The sequence below is a fragment of the Rhineura floridana genome, chromosome 11, assembly GCF_030035675.1.
Source record: "Rhineura floridana isolate rRhiFlo1 chromosome 11, rRhiFlo1.hap2, whole genome shotgun sequence".
NCBI lineage: Eukaryota > Metazoa > Chordata > Lepidosauria > Squamata > Rhineuridae > Rhineura > Rhineura floridana.
In genome coordinates, this window is record NC_084490.1 from 25,087,673 (window position 1) to 25,096,862 (window position 9,190).

A 9,190-nucleotide genomic window follows, 5' to 3' on the forward strand; every position below is an offset into this window, starting at 1 on the left:
CACATGAGACAGTTATGGCTCCCCCCAAAGAATATTGGGAAGTGTAGTTTGTGAAGGGTGCTGAGAGGAGACTCCCATTCCCATGACAGAACTCCAGTGGCCAGCCACTCTGACTGAAGCTCTGTGAGAAGAACAGGGCCTCTCCTAGCAACTTTCTCATTGAGAACGGCAATACCATGGTCTGAATGATCCTGACTAGTGTTCAGTGATACATCTTTGCATTTGAGGACCTTTTCTAGATATCTCATAGCTGCCCTCCCCAGTCCTAGCCTTCTTCTGATTTCTTGACTATTGTCTCCTTTTGGGTTAAGGACTGTGCCAAGGTATTGATAATCCTTGACAAATTCAATGACCTTGTTGACAACTTTAAAGTTACATAAATCTTCTGTTGTCATTACTTTAGTCTTCTTGATGTTCAGCTGTAGTCCTGCTTTTGTGCTTTCTGCTTTATCTTTCATCATCATTCATTTCAAATCATTACTGGTTTCTGCTAGTAGTATGATATCGTCTGCATATCTTAAATCATTGATATTTCTCCCAACAATTTTCATACCTCCAATCCTGCCTTCCCTATTATATGTTCTGTGTATAGATTAAACAAATAGGTTGATAAAATACACTCCTGTCTCACACCCTTTCCGATGGGAAACCAATCAGTTTCTCCATATTCTGTCCTTACAGTAGCCTCTTGTCCAGAGTATAGGTTGCACATCAGGACGATCAGATGCTGTGGCACCCCCATTTCTTTTAAAGCATTCCATAGTTTTTCATGATCTACACAATCAAAGGCTTTGCTGTAATCTATAAAGCACAGGGTGATTTTCTTCTGAAATTCCTTGGTCCATACCATTATCCAACCCACTGTGTTCAATGGGACGTACTCCCAGGTAAATGTGTACCAAATGTTGTTTGTATTAGTGTGCTGCCAAAGGTTTTTTTTGTTTGTAGGTGGGTGGTTGTTTGATGATTTTTCTTTTTACGATACGATATACTGTATTTATCTTGGTTTTAACTATGTTGTAAGCTGCTTAGAGACCTTCGGGTAAAAAGCGACTAATAAATCTAATAAAGAACAATAATAACATGTCAATCCCCAACATTCTCAAATAAAGTTCCTGGGTTAAGAGTTGAGCGAAGGGGATGAAAAGCGAAAGCAAACCCATTAAAGTGAGCCAGTGGCATTTACAATGGTGAGGGTTGTAAATCTGTTTTGCTAAGTCAAACTATCCTTTGTATAAAATATGCATCTTCTTCGTAAAAATATGGTGGGTCTCTGGTTCAGCTGGCTGGTTCCCTGTTCAGCTGGGCTACACCAACATAACCTGCTCATCTCATCTCTGAACTTCCACCAGTTGAACTTACACTGGTAAAAGTTGACGTCTATTCTGCAGGCTTGTTTTCCCTCTGTCAGGCTTGGGCCAACTCAGCCAGCAGTAGCCTCACACTCAAATAGTGTTTTGATCTGGCATACTTTTCATTGTCTTCCATGACTCAGGACTGATTTTTCTGGGAGAATTCTTAACTATGGGAAGCCAGCATGATAGATGACAGCTTAAGTTAAACCTTCTTAAAGTACACCAGATCCAAACACCATTCAGGAGCAAGGTACTGCTGGCTGAGTGGCTCAATCCTGCAAACAGAAAACAAGTCTCTAAAATAGAGTTTGATTTACACCATCACTTTTGCCAGTGTAAGTTCCACTGGGATGCCAGGTCATGTGACTGAGCTGAACAGAGTTATGATCCAGTGGAAATCCTCCTCTGCTTGGTGTCCCTACCACCATGCCCCTGGAACACCCCTTCTTGGGGACTGATGCTGGCCTTGGCTGAATCAACTGAGCCCCATCTGAAAAGGGATGAGGGACTTATGTTGGTATATCTCTGGCTAAGCCAGAGCTGGGAACTTACGCTGGTGTAGCCCCAGCTGAGCTGGACATCTGCCAGATCTAACTTGCTTAACCAAGCAGATCACTTCATTTCCTCTCTAGTGCCACAACAAAGCCTTGTGTTGCCAATATCTTTCCCTAGTTCATTATGTGAAACCAAGTGATCCATCTCACCTAAGTGGGAATGAAAACTTCTGCTAAAGGAAAGAAACAAGTTTGCTTTTGCAATTCCACAGAAAATTACCAGATTTCAACTAGTGATTATCTCCCCTTTAATTATCTCAAAGAACAGTAATTAATATTCCCTCTCCTAGAAAAAATAAAAACCCATGAACTTGCACTGGACTAGCAAAGATAGTGAGGTAGTCTGTGAAACGACAAATCAATCAACTTGGGGCCCTACAACTCCATCAGCTGCAGCCATCTTGGGAAGATAGGAATTAAAATCCAAAACATCTAAAGGGTATAGGATGGAGAAGTCTGGTATAAATATATCCTCCCCAGCCATCACAGCTGGAATTAGGGACTAGGAACAGGCAAGGACCCACCTGTATTCATCACTATTTTTCTGTTTTTACACTGTGGATGTCAGAGAGACAAATGATACTGGGGAAATCAGTATGGATCATTGTTTTTATTGTTTTTACACTCTCGATTTCAGACACATTATTAGAGAGATGAATGATTTTATGGGAATTTCTGTGTAGAGGGAAAATTTGTATGGAGGATGGTAATATTATTGGTGTTGCTGCTGACACTATTTCCACAGGCAAAATGCAAGCCTCATACTGTAAAATGCAATGTCTGTGATCCACACACTCCATTTCACCAGTATCATCAGAAAAGAGATTTCATCATTGGCAATATTGCCTCTCGCAGCAGCAGCAGCATCATGCCTAGTTCAGAAGCCTTCACCAAAGAACCCTTAGCACCATTATTTGAAGAGTTTAAGAGCAACCTTAATAATTTTATTTCAACTCTTGGATTTTTTCCTTTGGTCACTAGAATGTTTAGTCCCAGAGCAGCAGTGAGTTACCTGAGGTTCTGTAAATGTTATTTGACTTCAGTTCACATCAGCCCCAGCCAGCTTGAGCAAATGTCAGGGTCCAGGATGGTAAAACTTGTAGTTCAGCAACATCTGAAGGTTATATCTCCTGCCCCCATCCTAGAGTTTGAAACACAGGTTGTGTTGAAAGATATGGGATATGGCACATCTCTGGTCTGGAAAAAAATCAAACAACTGGTTATCCAGACCACAGATGTCCCATACCCCATCTCTTTCAACACAAAATGTGTTTCAGTCTCTGGGGATGGGGGGGGGAGATATATTATCTTCAGATGTTGCTGGATGACAGACATCATACATGGATATGTAATATTGTTGAGAAGAGGATTAGACCCCCTTTCCTAAAGTAAAAACTCAGTGAAACAATCTCTGAGGATAGGATGCCCACATTGTTTATCCAAGACAGAAGTGGAAATATAGTTCAGGGGCTCATTAAAACCTACCTCAATAATGAGGTGAACTTTAAGAATCCCATAGAGTCTCCACCAGTTTAAACTGAATCAACTGAGAACAGAGTGAAAAAGCTGTAGAAGCAAATTTTTGAAGGTGTGAAATCCAGAATAGTGGGGAGTGGAATTCACCCCCCCAACTCACATCCCTTGTATACCTTTGCAGTCAAGGTGAATGATCAATGCTGGGAGGTGGGATTCAATTCAGTTTGTATTCAAAGGTGAACTTTCAAAAAATACAAAAGCCGAAATACAGCCATCTTTCAAAATTCGCACTTCTCTGAATTTTGCAAGGCATTCACCAGCTATGTAATGTGTACAAAAATGCATATACTAAGGCAAAGTGTGCATATGAATGAGTATATTAGTGAAAATAACATGGAAAACTGTGTTATATTAGGGAAAGTTGCTTTGGAAAAGTGTGTAAGGGAACATTGCATTATATATATAATTGAAACCTCTGTTTGGTTAATCACAATTATGTTTATAAAGAGAAATTTGCTTTAAAAAGCAGATGAATTTTCATGAAGACTTAAACAACATTGCAAACTGAATAATTGTAGAGAACTGAATGTAAGCTTGGGAAAAGGGGAAACGGAGAGAAACCAAAATTGACAGATCACATAAAAGCTGAAATCCACTCTCTACATGTGATTAGCAATGGGTGGATCTGTCCATTTTGGTTTTTCTCAATTTCTCTATCCAATTTTCTACAAATCATCTTTCTCCACCATTACTCTCTCTCAGATTATGTGATGCCTTTTCTGTCTCCTCTTGCACCTCCTTTTTTAAAAAAAAACTGTAGTTTTCCATAATAATGAATGTCAGCATACCAGAAAATATATTTGGCAACATATTAAGAGAAAATTAAATCATCTTTCTAACTTCTGTAAGCACTGTATTTAGCATAGCATTTTAAATAATGATATTTAAGTAGCCCCTCTCCCTAAAACTCCCAAGATATTTCCATACATCCCTTCTTATTCACACAACTCTTTCAAAATTCTTTGTCTTTTCCCATACTTCCTACAGACTTTTCTATTCAGCAAGATGGTTACACAGTTCAATGAAAGTGTGTTAAACATGTGTTATATGATTTCACCAACTAGCCCAGTTCTAAGTCTGATGAAGCAGTTCTCCAAGGGTTGAAATAGAGGTCAATCCCAGCTCTAACCACACATCCTATATTTAAGATATTTTAGATTTGAACTACTTTCATTGGAATATAAAACATTTGCAACTGTCCAGCTATGGAAACTTGAGAATCATTCCCTCCCCAATGGTCATGGTTTGCTGGCAATTTGGGTGATTGCACCCCCCGCCCCCGTTACTCCATTTGAGAATTATCAAGGTCTATGCCACACATCTGAAATGCATTCGGTAAAAAAAGTAATATAAACTTCTTTGGTTGAAGCCATTTCTATGCATTAGCAATTCTTCTTTTCTATATAATTCTCAATTGCTGCCCTTTTTCTGAGACATACAGTTTTCTGAGACATACAGAAGAGTTTGTTTATTTCACCTAATTAACCTTGCAGGAATGTATCTTATTGAGACCACCAAGACACAATCATGATTCTTGATAGGAACTTTATTGATTCCTCTTTGCTTTGAATATGGGAGTATTAAGAACACAAGAAGAACTGTGCTGGATCAGACCAAAGGCCCATCGAGTTCACCATCCCTTTTCTCTCTCGTGTCACGTGATATTGATGAAGCAATAGTGCTTCCCCACTGTTGTCTCCCAGAAATTGCTATTTTCTTCTTGGAGATAGACATCATATCTAGTACCTGCTGCTAGCCTCACCTTCCATAAATTTGTCTCATCCCTTTTGAAAACATCTAAGTTAGTGGCCTTCTCTACATCCCATGTTAGCAGATTCCATAGATTGTGTGCTGTGTGCTTTTGTCTATCCTGGATATTCCACCATTTAGCCTCATTAACACCTAGGATGTGGTATTATAAGAGGAAGACAAACATCCATTAACTATCTCCATATCATGCATGATTTTATAAACCTCTATGATATCATCCCTTACATCCATTTCATGCTCTTCTACAACTTTGTTCAAAGGGTCTTCATGAAACTTTTGTTAGAAACCAGCTATAGTGTAGGATATAATAGTATCTTCAAATGATTTTGAATCATGTCAATTGTTTTAGTAGAACCACCTCTAAATAGGCACTTTACTGAGTCCAAAGACAGCAGATGAGGGACAGACCAAAACCACAAATCCTTCCTGTTAACTCTGTTTTTAATGTAGACACAAAAGAAATGAAGCAGCACCTGATATGCCAGAGACATTGGAGAGGGAGAGGCACAGATCTGTAGTCAATAATGAATAACGAAGTATATTCAATCTAAGCTATTCAATGAACTAGCAAATTAAGGGCATTCCCTAGTGACACATTCAGGTGTACTCAGTATAGCTCTAAGAAAGAAGAACTGAATTGTTTCTAAAGAAAATTTAAGCCCAGAGAACCAGAGTAAGGCTCTTTATAAAATCTGGCTCATGATCTTTTCAGTGTACACCAATATGGCTAAACTTTATTAAACAGGTATAGGGTGTGTCTTTTTCTGAAGATGAACACTGTGGTTGTTTAATTGTTTAATCTTTGGGTATCGTAGACCATCTTGGGATAAGAATGTCTTCAAATAATGTTACATAAATACTAAAATTAGTGATGATGCAAAATATAGTTGTGATAAGTGCGAACATCATTCTGTTAGCAAATAGAACTCTCATTTTAGTGTCGTGTATAAGAATTACCAGCACATCCTAGCCTTGCAATTTGCAGTGATGGAGATCTATGACAACCCACATCTATGACAGCGATTTCAATGTCCAATGGCTGTATCATGCCACCATGTTAGTTGTTTCCACACTGGAGACATTTGCCCCCAACTGTATGTGTGACATTGAGAAAAACATGTTAGCCGTCATTGGGGGGCTGGACTTCCAAACTTCCCTTTAAGTGGCAACAATCCTGGGATATTCCCTTCAGGTGGGATATCTCTATTTCCCCCCCTCCCTTCCTTTCTTTTTCTCTCTGTCCAGTTATGATAATTAATACATCAAAATTGGTTTGTGTCATTTAAAAGGAATATTTACATTCCAAGTAATCAGGTAATCTCTTTCTCTTTCTCTTTCTCTCTCTCTCTCTCTCTCTCCCTCTCCCTCTCTCATTTATTTAACACATGCAGATTAGATTGATTAGTTTGGAGAAAGACATATGTGCTTTCCAAGTAATCGGGGCCATATCTTGGGCATGATGTCAGATCCACGTAATACAGTGTTGATGGCTCATTAATAAATGAGTAGTGTGTGATCTCTGCAACCGTTTCATGTATTTGCGTTAGCATGTGTGAAGGGGGGGTTAACAACACAACAACACAAATTGGTGCTACAAAATAATAATAATAATAATAATAATAATAATAATAATAATAATAATAATAATTTATTACATTTATATACTGCCCCATAGCCAAAGCTCTCTGGGCGGTTTACAGCAACTGAAAACATTAAAAACAAATATACAACTTTGAAAACACAAAAAACACAATTTAAAAATTTAAAAACAATTTAAAAACACATACTAAAATGCTTGGGAGAAGAAGAAAGTCTTGACCTGGCGCCGAAAAGATAACAGTGTTGGCACCAGGCGCACCTCGTCAGGGAAATAATTCCATAGTTTGGGGGCCACCACTGAAAAGGCCCTTTCCCTTGTTGCCATCCTCCGAGCTTCCCTTGGAGTAGGCACCCGGAGGAGGGCCTTGGATGTTGAGCGTAGTGTACGGGTGGGTTCGTGTTGGGAGAGGCGTTCCATCAGGTATTGTGGTCCCAAGCTATGTAAGTCTTTATAGGTTAAAACCAGCACCTTGAATCAAGCTCAGAAACATACAGGCAGCCAATGCAAGCTGGCCAGAATTGGCACTCTCACTGGTTGTCCATTTTGGTAGCAGCTGCTTTCACCTAGAAACAATACACTGGAATGTGTCTTCATCTGAGACACTGTATGTGTGTGCACGTGTGTGATACAAAATTGCAGCCTATTCCTTGAGACAAGACTTCTGCTGTTCCAAGTGCTGTTCCCCACAGTGGTGCAATTATATTTTAAAATAAGCTTTTGGAGGATTTCAGTGAAATGGGAGGACAATTTGGGGATCTTCCAATTTCCCTGAAAATGTTTGGCTCAGCTCTAAGGCATGAAAACGTCATTTCCTTACAGTTACAGAGTGGGAGTTTTCAGCGAAGATGTGCCTGTCATGATTGAGGTCCTCTTCTAAATCTTGCAACAATTAGGAGTCCTTGCACATGTCAATCTGTTCTCTGCCTCAGCTCTTTGTCTGTTCCATTGGAATCATAGCATCAGTAGTGTAGTGGCGAATTAAGAAATGCAGGGTCCCTTCATGTTAATCAGAGCTATGCACCCTCCCTGTTCTTGTTTTTGTTGTTGTTTTGCTGTGGAGGTGAGCATGAAATCCTTGATAATGCCTAGGAATCAATAACCATGAAAGAGGAGAATGTTAGCTACATTCAGTGTTTGACTTACCTCCTTTCATGCTGGTTGGCTCCAATCCACAGGAAAGGACAAATAAGCATGTTAGAAGACTCTTCTCAGTGGCTAACACTCTCCCCTTTCATATTGATTGTCTTTATAGGACACTGGAGACCTAGGGACCCTGCTGGGATCCTGCTTCCAAAACTGTAAAGGGTCTAAAAACCCCTGAGACCCTGCACGACTACACCACCGCATAGCAGTCATATACTATATAGTGTTGTTTTAAGTATTGCTGACATAATGTTTCAATTGCTCTAAAGAATGAGCTGAAAATTGTCTATAGCAGAGAAATGTTTGGACTAACAGGAAGCCTCCTAGACTGTTTGAATTTTCTCTCCAAACAACTGTTTGTTTCCTTTCAGTAAAAGTGCCTGTGGCAAGATCTGGTTTAACCACAACATGAAGCCTTGTTTCTTCCACAGGGAGGAGGAGGGAGGGTAGGAGGAAGGGCAGAGGGGAGGAGGGGGAGTGGCCAGGCAGGAGGGAATGGGAGGAGGGGATGGGAGGAGGGCAGATTTGATCATTTGCATGCTTATGGAGTTTAGTGGATTTTACTCCCATACAATCATGCTTACAATAGGGGAAACTGATCACAGAAGAAGGAAGGAGGGCTTTAGTTGGCAGGGTAGAAGGAAGACAAAGAGCGGAAGGAAAGGAAGAAAGGAGGAGGGGAGGGGAGGTAGGGGAGGGGAGGGGAGGGGAGAAGCAATAGAATGGCATGGGATGAATTTTCAATTTAACATGGTGGAAGGTGAAAAATCTATACAGCCACTCATACGGCAATTTTTTTAAAAAATCCTCCCAATTCTCAAGCTCCTGTGTTTGGCCTGTTCCATGAAGATTTTAGAAAACAAGTTATTGGAAGGGCACATGGAACTCAATTTCCCAGGCACAGAAAAACAGAAAACACCCTTGCCAAGTGGCACTAAAAGGCATCTCCTGAGTACAGAGGTGGCAGAGCAGCAGCAGCAGCAGGCAGATGGGCACAGGCAGGCAGCAAAGGCAGGCAGTAGTTAGCCACTGACAGGCAGGAGCCTGAGATATTTTTAGTTTAGGCAGGTAGGCAGTAGCTATTGCAGTGGTAGTTTACTTTAGGCAGGCAGCAGCAACTATTGAGGTACATTAATAACTATTTTACTGGAGTAGCTAACAGCGCAGACAGCTTTGCCAGTCACAGACTACGATACTGCACAGGCAGGCATCAAACAAGTCGGCAGGCTGGG